Source organism: Pan paniscus, chromosome 6, assembly GCF_029289425.2.
Source record: "Pan paniscus chromosome 6, NHGRI_mPanPan1-v2.0_pri, whole genome shotgun sequence".
NCBI classification, from domain to species: domain Eukaryota; kingdom Metazoa; phylum Chordata; class Mammalia; order Primates; family Hominidae; genus Pan; species Pan paniscus.
In genome coordinates this window covers 142,909,899-142,919,501 of record NC_073255.2, presented here as the reverse complement: position 1 = coordinate 142,919,501, position 9,603 = coordinate 142,909,899, and positions in this window count along the sequence as shown.

Genomic DNA, 9,603 nt, shown 5'->3' with positions numbered 1-9,603 from the left:
GAGGGAGCACACAGGCAGGTGCAGGAATCAGGGTGAGCGCTTTTGGGCGCCAGCCCACCAGTGGTGTCTAGGGGTAGGAGCCTGCAACTCCTGAAGCCCCAGTGGATGAGCTACAGTCCTCTTTTAGCTCTGCCATCCGCAGATGGCTTAAATGTTAAACAGCTCAGTGCCGTCTTGGTACCTGGATTCTTGTCCAGTGTCCAGGAAGAATCAGATCACACACACACTTGAAGGATGGTGAATGTGGGGGTTTTATTGAGTGGTGGAGGTGGCTGTCAGCAGGGAGCCGGAAAGCGGATGGAGTGGGAAGATGACCTTTCCCTGGAGTTTGGCTGTCCAATGGCCTATCTCTCCTCTCTGACTGCCCCAGCCAAACTCCTCTTGATGTTCAGATGCTCCTTCTTTACTCTCCTTCTCTGCCACGCCGTTTGTCTGCTCATCTGCTTGTAGAGCCTGGGGCTTAGGGTTTATATGAGTACAGGATAGGGGGCGTTCCAGACCAAAAGGCAACATTTGGGCATGAAAACAGGAATGCTTGTTCTCATTCCAGGCTGCAGGTTTCCAGGCTTTAGGGTGGGGCCTTTGCCAGGGAACCACCCTCTTCTACCCAATATTTCCCTGTCTCCTGTCCATATCAACTGGACATTCACACAGGTCCAGTTGAAGGGCTGGTGGTCTCAGCTGGTTTGAAGTGGACAAGGGCTGACCCCCACTTCCTGAAAAACAACTGTTACCATGGTGAGCAATGCCTTAGAGTTGTTATCTATAAGGAAGCTACTGGCAGATATATATTATTTAGCTATATGGATTTTAAAATCAGCTAGAAGCAAGCGGCTAAAAGCAAGCAAGGCAAGATAAGCTTGGTGGGCCTTATAAGTTTAGTCCTCAGTTTCCGTCAACAGCCCATGGTCAAGCAAGAGGCAGCAGGTGGGGTAACAGGAAACCAGTGGGATGCAGACAGTGCGCCCATGCCCATTTTATAGTGCTTGGAGCATGAGTTTACTATTTATAATGACCACGGAGTTTAGAGCTATTTTATTATTGCATTCCTGACAGAAATTATCAAATCATATCTGATGTGCTTGATGTCAAGTCCCTAATCCAGAATGTAAGTCCAAATTTATAACTTCATTATTTGTTTGTTTGTTTGTTTGTTTTGAGAGGAAGTTTCAGTCTTGTTGCCTAGGCTGGAGTGCAATGGCAAGATCTTAGCTCACTGCAACCTCCGCCTCCTGGATTCAAGCAATTCTCCTGCCTCCGCCTCCTAAGTAGCTGGGATTACAGGCGCAAGCCACCATGCCTGGCTAATTTTTGTATTTTCAGTAGAGACAGGGTTTCACCATGTTAGCCAGGCTGGTCTCAAACTCCTGACATTAGGTGATCCACCCACCTCAGCTTCCCAAAGTGCTGGGATTACAGGCGTGAGCCAATGCACCCGGCTATAACCTCATTCTTATGATAAAAAACATATAAAACAGTTTGCAGAAACCTGTTTTATGATGCTCCAATTTATGTGGCAATTTCTAGAAAAAAATTTATGGTGATAAGTGAGAATTGTCAGTCACTGAAACATTAATTACATAGTCAGTGAAGAGCAGGTAAAATATACTTCTGGGCTTCACTTTACATTAGAGATGTTTTTCTGAAACGGTGCCTATGAAACAAATCCTTGTCCCCATTACTTCATATTTATCATTTCAAAGGCACTTTATCTTTATTTCTGGTTGATCACCCTTTGAGGGTGGCATTCCAAAATGTCAGCTCAAAATTTCCCTGCCCTTCAGTTTCTGTGACAAGTAAGTTAACGATCTGTAAATAAATCCTGAAATGTCCTCAGGAATCTGCCACTTCAAGGAATTCTATTAGGATTCTTCCAAAATGCAAACACTTGGCGTGTCATGGGCCTGCCTGAAGTTGTACGCTGGGCTTTCTGGAGGGCAGCAGACCCCTAAGAATAGAGCCCGGGCTTTCCTTTAGTTCCTCTCATTGTTTTTCAGGGACAAAAATCGTTATCTTATATTTTTTTTTTTCCAGAGGAGTAGGAGGAAGATCTAAAATAGTTAGGTCTGGCAGCTTAATCTGGGTTGGCTGTCTCTACCGGCAATCTGTAAAATGTGTTTTTCAAGGATAAGAAGTTTGGGCCCTGGGCCAGAGCTCATGTCTGTCATCAGCGGGAAAATAAATGATCTCTGTAACCTGCTGCTATGCTCTGTTTACCTTTGTGCTTAAACATGAACACCTTGCCTTCCATAGGCCCAGAGCTGCTCAAAGTGGATCCTTTGCTCTTGTCAAACAGAACCTTCATAAATCTGCCATTTGGGTGAGCATGGTGGGGCCAGCTTTTTGTGAGGTGAAACTCCAAACCAGCTTCCATTCTTGGGATTGGTATGTAGTTTTTTCATGTTGCCTAAGAGGCTCAGGAAGGGAACTTGAGGTATTTGTTTTTTCATGCCTGCAAAGGCCATTTCCTAAGAGGTGAGAAGCATATATGCATGCCTGCAAGTACCTGTGAATGTGGGCCACTGAGAGTCTCTGGGGCAAGAGCCCTTCAGGGGAATCTGGTATCTATTCATTATGCAAAACTTCATTCTAGCTAGAACAGGGCCTGGGCTACACTTAAAGCTTAAAGGGATGTCTGTTAAACCACGTTTCCTGTTTCCTGTAGAACTTACCACACTAGTACTGAAAGTGTCATAGCTCAGAGTGGAAGGTTAACGCGTAAGAAAGGGACAGTATTGGCAGAAGGCAAGTGGTGTGACCACTTCCTTCTCCACCCTCTTCTCCCATCCCTTGCCTCCCTGGAAAAGCTGGTTTCCTCAGGAGTTACTCCTTCAGCAGCCACACAAGGCACACGCCTCGGGGAAGCCGGGCACAGGCTGGGGTTGCCTCCCTCCTGCCCCTGCCCTGCCTCCTGCCCCAGCAGACAGTGAATAAGCCACCTGGTTGGCCCAGCTTCCCCCAGTCCCACTTCTCAAGCTAGGGTACATGTATCTAGGAGGACAGGACTGTGTCGCTGGGAGGTAGAGTGAGACGGATGACAGGAGCCACAGAATCAAAACAGCACAATCGACTCACTTCTACTCAAAGATTCGGAAAGGAAAGGTTCAGTTCTTTAACTTGTAAGTTCAAGTCAAACATTACTTTTTATTTTGCTTTACTTACTTGTTTTTTGAGACAGGGTCTTCTCTGTCGCCCAGGCTGGAGTGCAGTGGCACAGTCATGGTTCACTACAGCCTCCAACTCCTGGGCTCCAGTGATCCTCCTGCTTTAGCCTCCCAAGTAGCTGGGACCACAAGCATGCAACACCATAGCTAACTTTTTTTTTTTTTCTAAGAGACAGGGTCTCACTATGTTGCCCAGGCTGGTCTCAAACTCCTGGGCCCAAACAATCTTCCCACCTTGGCCGCCCAAAGTGCTGAAACTATAGGTTTGAGCCACTGTGCCTGGCCAAACATTACTTTTTATAATAAGACGAATATTTTTTTCTGAAATAAGGCCCAATGAAGCCCACCTTGTTTGTGTTTAAGAAGCCATGACCAAAAAGAGCACTACCCATTCCTGCCCAGGCTTGTTGCAGTCACCCATTTAATCGCTCATTCAACTTGAGTGTACTTATGGGGCTCTGGCCAACTGCCAGATGAGAAAGAGGCAAGCCCCTCTCAGGAACTCACAGTGTAGCAAGGAGGTAATAGGTTAATGCGTGGTTTCCAGGGAGCAGTTGGAGCTCAGATAGGGGTCAGCAGGAGTGGTTAGGGAAGCCCAGGGAAAAGACCCCAACCCAGCTAGGCACAGCTAAAGAGGGACAGTAGGCACTGGACTGGGGGAAGGAGATAATTCGTCTACCAAGCAGGTACACTGCCCTGGTCAGGGCTTGCCTGCCCTGGCCTCTGTTTCTTCACCTGCCAGATAGGCAGTTAGAGGAGTGACTCTAAGCCCCTGCCAGACTGATATGTCTGTGGCTCCCTTCACCCACATCTCTGCAGAGCTCAGTAGCTCTCAAAAGGTAGAGCCCAGCCTCAGGGCAGCGCGGTGGTGTATGCTGGGGCTGGGATGTGTCAGGGTCATCCTAACTCCAGGATGGAAAGGTGGCCATTGCTGGCCCCAGGGTTTCATAAATTGCTCTGCACGTGGAGAGTCTGGTGTTGGCAGCATTGGTTCTGAAATCCTGCCAACTGAGCATGACGCACAGGCCAGGTGGAATTCAGGGCATGTGCTCACGGAGGAACCACCGTGGATTCTGGCTGTGGCAAAGGTGCTGCAGATTTGCGCCTCAGTTGATTTGTTCCAGGATGGCGAGCACCATGGCCAGCCACACCCCAGAGAACATTCCCCCTGCTCCCTCAGCACCCAGCAGCCTAGCAGCCCAGCAGCCCAGCCCCGCAGCCCTCTCTGGCCATTGATTGCTTAGGCAGTACCTGAAAGAAATCTCACCTCATCTGGTCAGCTAGCCTGGGCTTATCTGTAGGGAATTTCACATCCGCTTCCCCCACCAAAAGACACACATCATTTTGTGTAAATGTGAAACTTCAGGGACTCTTGCCTCATAAATGCATGTGTTTTTTTCTTGTATGCAGTGCTATTTTCAAGACCAATATTTAAGTCTTTCTGATGAATTCCTGCCCATCTGTCAAGATTTAGCTTGAATGGCCTCCTCCTACCCATTCTATGGGCTCCCATAGTCCTTTGTGCACTAGAGCTTGAGAGCACAGCCTTGCAATTTATCTGCTGACACGTCCATCTCCCCAGCTGGTCCTGAGCAGATTCTCAAGGGCGGGAACCGTACAGTGGTGGGCTTCCATCACCTAATACTAAGGCCTCTGCTGACACCAAAACTCTGTAAATGTTGCAGTCAATTCTAAGTGTCTTTTTCTCAACTGTTCTCATCTTACTTTTTATGGTTTCAATGCCTTCCACAACGGTTTACTCTCTTATTTAGATTTCATCTATCTCACTGAATGGTGGTGTTGGGTCACCTGGGGTCAGAAAACCAGTGCAAAAATGCTGCCACTCTGGCTGTTACTATTACTGGAGGTGAAGAAACTGTCCTTCTCTGACCCAGGAGCCTCATGTCTTCTACCAACATCCGTGAAATTTTGGCATGTGTGATTATTACCTGCACATGAGATAAGATCTCAGTTCTTGATGGTATGGAATGCTGCAGGGAGAGGAAGTGTGCGTGCACAGGCCCAGAGGCCTAGGGGAGCCCAGCCTGCTCTCGGAACTGCCAGGAGAGCAGATGACTGTGGCACACCCTTGCTGTGTGGGGTGGCAAGCAGCCTCTTCCTTCAGGCTTCTGCCCAAATGTGATCTCATTAGAATGGCCTTCCTTAACCATCCCAGCTGACACAGAATCCCACATCACTCCCTGTCTCCTATCTTGCTTTTCTGTCTTTCACATGTATACCACATCATCTCATATATTTGTTTGTTTGTTGTCTGTACTTCCCTACAAAATGGCAAATCCCATCGGCGAAGGAACTTTGTTTCATTCACTGCTGTAATTAATTCTACCACTTAGGACAGTGCCCCGCATAGAGAGATGAGGCTGTCAGGACAGGCAAGCCTGGTTTGCATCATGGGTTAGAGCCTGTAAGCCATGCCAGGAGCCTGGGTGAATCCTGGGAGGTTTAGAAATTCTTTTAAGTATTCTATGATTTGCATTTTAGGGCCATGATCCCTTCAGCAGCTGGGAAGTTCAATGAAGGGAGGGCAAGACCACAGGAGTCTGGGAGAGCAGGTGGGAGGTGGGCGCATCATCTAGAAGGAGGATGTTAGTGTGGATTTAAGACACTGGGCTGGAGAGGAGTGGAAGAGTGTTAAAGCTATCAAGTAAGGAGAATTGACAGGGCTTGGCGATTGATTGGATGTAGAATGCAGGGGAGTAGTGGTCACAGATGGTGATTTGGGTGACTGGCAAATGGTTCAGGGGGGTTCAGAGGAAATGGGGGGGTATACATAGAGATGGGATGTTCAACTGGGGCAAAAGTTTGACTTACTATTATCTGCTGAACTGTGAGAAGAGCTGTTATCCTGTGATCATTTCTCGACATCAATCCGATGGCAAGTAGTCTGTTGCTGGTGCCAGGGTCAGAATGTGGAAGTGTCTTAGTCCTGCGGTTCACAGACCCCAAAGGAGAAGCAGGTTACAGGGATTTCTGGTAGTTGTTTCTGATGCCAGCTCCAGGTTAGACAGTCCTCATTCAACCTGACCCTTTAACACTTCTCCAATTTCTGTTTTTCAATATTTTTACGTTTTTAATTTATATTCCATAAAATGCACAATTTTTGAGCGCACATCACTGTGAGTGTTTATCTATGCATACACCCATGTAACTACCCAAACCAAGATTCGCAACATTTCCACAGCCCCAGAAAGCTATCTGTGCCCCTTCCAAGTCCAAAGTAAGCATGCTTACCCAAAGGTAACCGCTATCTGACTTCCGTCATCTAGGATTAACATTGCTGATTCTTGAACTCCATTATAAATAGAATTACACAATATGTACTTTTTTATATGTGTCTTGTTTCTTTCAACATCATGACTGTGAGGTTCACATTTCAAAAATTTGCTGTTTTTATAACTGTGTAATATTCCATTGTATAAATATGCCATAATTTGTTTACCATTCTCCTGTTGATGGGCATCTGGGTTGTTTGGAATAAAGCTGCAATAAACTTTCTTGTCCAAGTCCTTTTTGCAGCTGCTGTCTTTTGGCAATTCCAGGAAGGCCTGTGTTTTGTGTATGTGGATGCGTATTATTAAAGGAAAACCTTCTTGACAAGGCCTTGAACTCGCTGCTGGCCTCTGCCTGGGGTACCTTTGAGGATGAGCAGCTCCAAGGAGCAATGGACAGAAGCTCTAAATCACTAGTGACCAAGGGTAATGTCACATGCCCTCAATTATTTGTTTTTATTAGAGATCAGGAGAATTTGGGGAAAACCTAAAAGTGATTTTGAGCAGTTATTCTCATGCACTTATAAAGACTTTTACCTCTTGCAAAGGACCAGGACTGGGGAAAGAGACAGAACCAGGATGTAGGTTGGGCCTCATGTACTTGGAGAATGGTATTGAACTCCCTACAGCATGTGGCCCCCAGTTAAGGGAATGGTTTTTCTATATCACAAATGGAAAATATTCTCATTTCTCTGTAATCATAGTCATAGTGTAAAGCATCCTTTGCTAGGGTTTGAATGAAAGAGGTAATCTCCTGATTTCTGCTAAAGAACTTCTCACATCCTTGATTGCTGATGACTATGACATCTTCATAGGTGCCATTTTCCTCCTAACTTTTTTCCCAAATATTTCTGATCCACCCCAGCAACGCTACTAGTAAATATTCAGAGATTCCTAATCCTAGACTCCTCAGGCATCCTAGGTTTTAGAAGAGAAAGAGAGTTCTCTTTAGTTAAGAACTTGCTGTGGGCCAGGTACTATGTGAGGTAGTTTGCATCCATTTCGTTATTTAATCTTTACAGCACAGTGAGATAGGTTTTATTATACCCCTTTGACAGATGAGGAAACAGAAGTGCAGAGAGGTTCATTAATTTGCCCCAAATCACACAGCAGAGCCAGGATTTGACCTGAGATATATTTCGCTTTCTTGCCTATAGCACATTGCTCCTTAAACTAAGTGTGTCTGGCCAGGTGCAGTGGCTCACACCTGTAATCTTAAAACTTTGGGAGGCCGAGGTAGGAGGATTGCTTGAGGCCAGAAGTTCAAGACTTGCCTAGGCAACATAGTGAGACTCCCATTTCTACAAAAACTAAAAATAAAAATAAAATAAGTGTCTCTGACCAGACCTCCTAGCCTGGCTCACACTGTCTCCATGGTACAAAACATTCATATGGTCGAAAAAAAGTATTGTCTCTCAAATGACTGTGAGATTCCACTATCCTTTTATAACTTCACGATATAGAAAATAGTCAAGCTCTTGAGGTTAAAGTAATGTAACTCAGAATCACATGTGGTCCACTGTGAAAAAGCTTAAGGTGACCCAGGGTGCAGCTGTGACTTCCAGAAACATGGAGACCAAAGGGGAGCTACATAAGGTGTGGAAGGTGCTGAGAAGCACAGTCCCAGCTTGGGGCTGGGGCACTTCCCACCCACCCCGTGGGCTGTGATTAGCCCCCACACCCTGTCCTGGGCCCTGCACTGGCCGCTGCACACCACGCCCCTGCTCTTTGTTCCCCGGTAGCAGAGCCAGTATAATTTCATGCTTCCTAATTTCTGAGGATAGTGAATCAATTCCCCCCACCAGTTTGCCTAGAAGAAGAGCTTATTTAGACAAACGCCTCCAAGGAAACAGTTGTAGAGAGTCACTTAAGAAAACAAGAGGCTGCTAAAGGAATGCTCTGCGTGCAGTGTGGAACAATTCGCAGTCAGCATGGGCGCTCCTCGGCGGGGAGACGCTCCCAGGCAGAGCGAGCACACCTGCCGCACATCCTTCCCAAAAGGAACCCCGCTCATTCCGGACGCTGGACTGCAAATAAAAACAGTCAACGCTAGAGTCCTGGAGTCGGGGAGGGGCTGGGACAAAGGTGAATGAACTTTCCTCCTCTGGCTTCAGATCAGCCTTTAGATTTCTCAGAATGCCTGAGGTCATCTAAGTGGTCTCTAAGTTATTGTCACACCACCCCCATTTTAAGGGGGTTCAGGGCAGCGTGGCTGGTGGGACCCTCTCCTGGGACACTCCTCCAGGCGCCCCCCCATCCCCTGGAGGTATTGGACTGAAAACAAACTGCTCGCTTTAGGGGACAAAGGGCACTGGGGGGTTGAGACTGCAGAGAGGGAACCCCGGGAGGAGAAATGGCCTCGGGAGAGTGGATTCCAGCTTCCATAGAAGGCTGGGAAGGGGCCACCAAGAAGCTTCACCTCCAGTCCAGCCAAACGGTGAGCCGCGGAGCACACTGCTGGCTCCTGGCAGCCCTGAGCAGTTTCTATTACAAAAAGAAAAGGAGGGGAAAGGCTATGAATGCTGGCCTGGTTCCCAGAACAGAGGCTGCAGAGAAAATGGAAACAACTGTTCGCCGGCCCAGTGGGCTTGGCAAGGGCAGGTCAGTGCAGAACCAGAGGGCAGGTCAGTGCAGAACCAGAGGAAAAGGTGGAGCCCCCAGGCTCTGGTCCCTGGGACCAGAATCACTCAAGTCTCAGCTCAGATGTGGTGGGAGTGTAAAGAGTGCTGGATGGAGAGTTTAAGTTTTGGCTGAGCTCCTAACCAGCTTCCTCACATGCCCAGGAATCATGGACTCACAGCTCCCAGAGCCCAGGAAGACTCCCTCACCCACTAGGATGACTCACACAGTCCTGCCAGTCCTGGCTGACAGCGGTCCCTCCCATCCTGAGCAGCCGCCAGGTCATCGCTTGCTCATGGCTCCCTCCAGTTGCCCTGCTGGACAGAGCGCGATGGAAGAGTGGACAGCCCCAGCCGCAGGGTTCCTCTGCTCTCATCTCACTTTAGGTCTGCTCCAACCCCGTGAGGTCGGGCCCCTGCCTCCTGTGCCTTTCATGTCCTCAACAGTTCCAGGGATGGGATAGGGACTCAGGAAGTATTTATGGCCTGGTTAATAACGAGCCCTGTCACAGCCTATGATTTGGGGTCCAA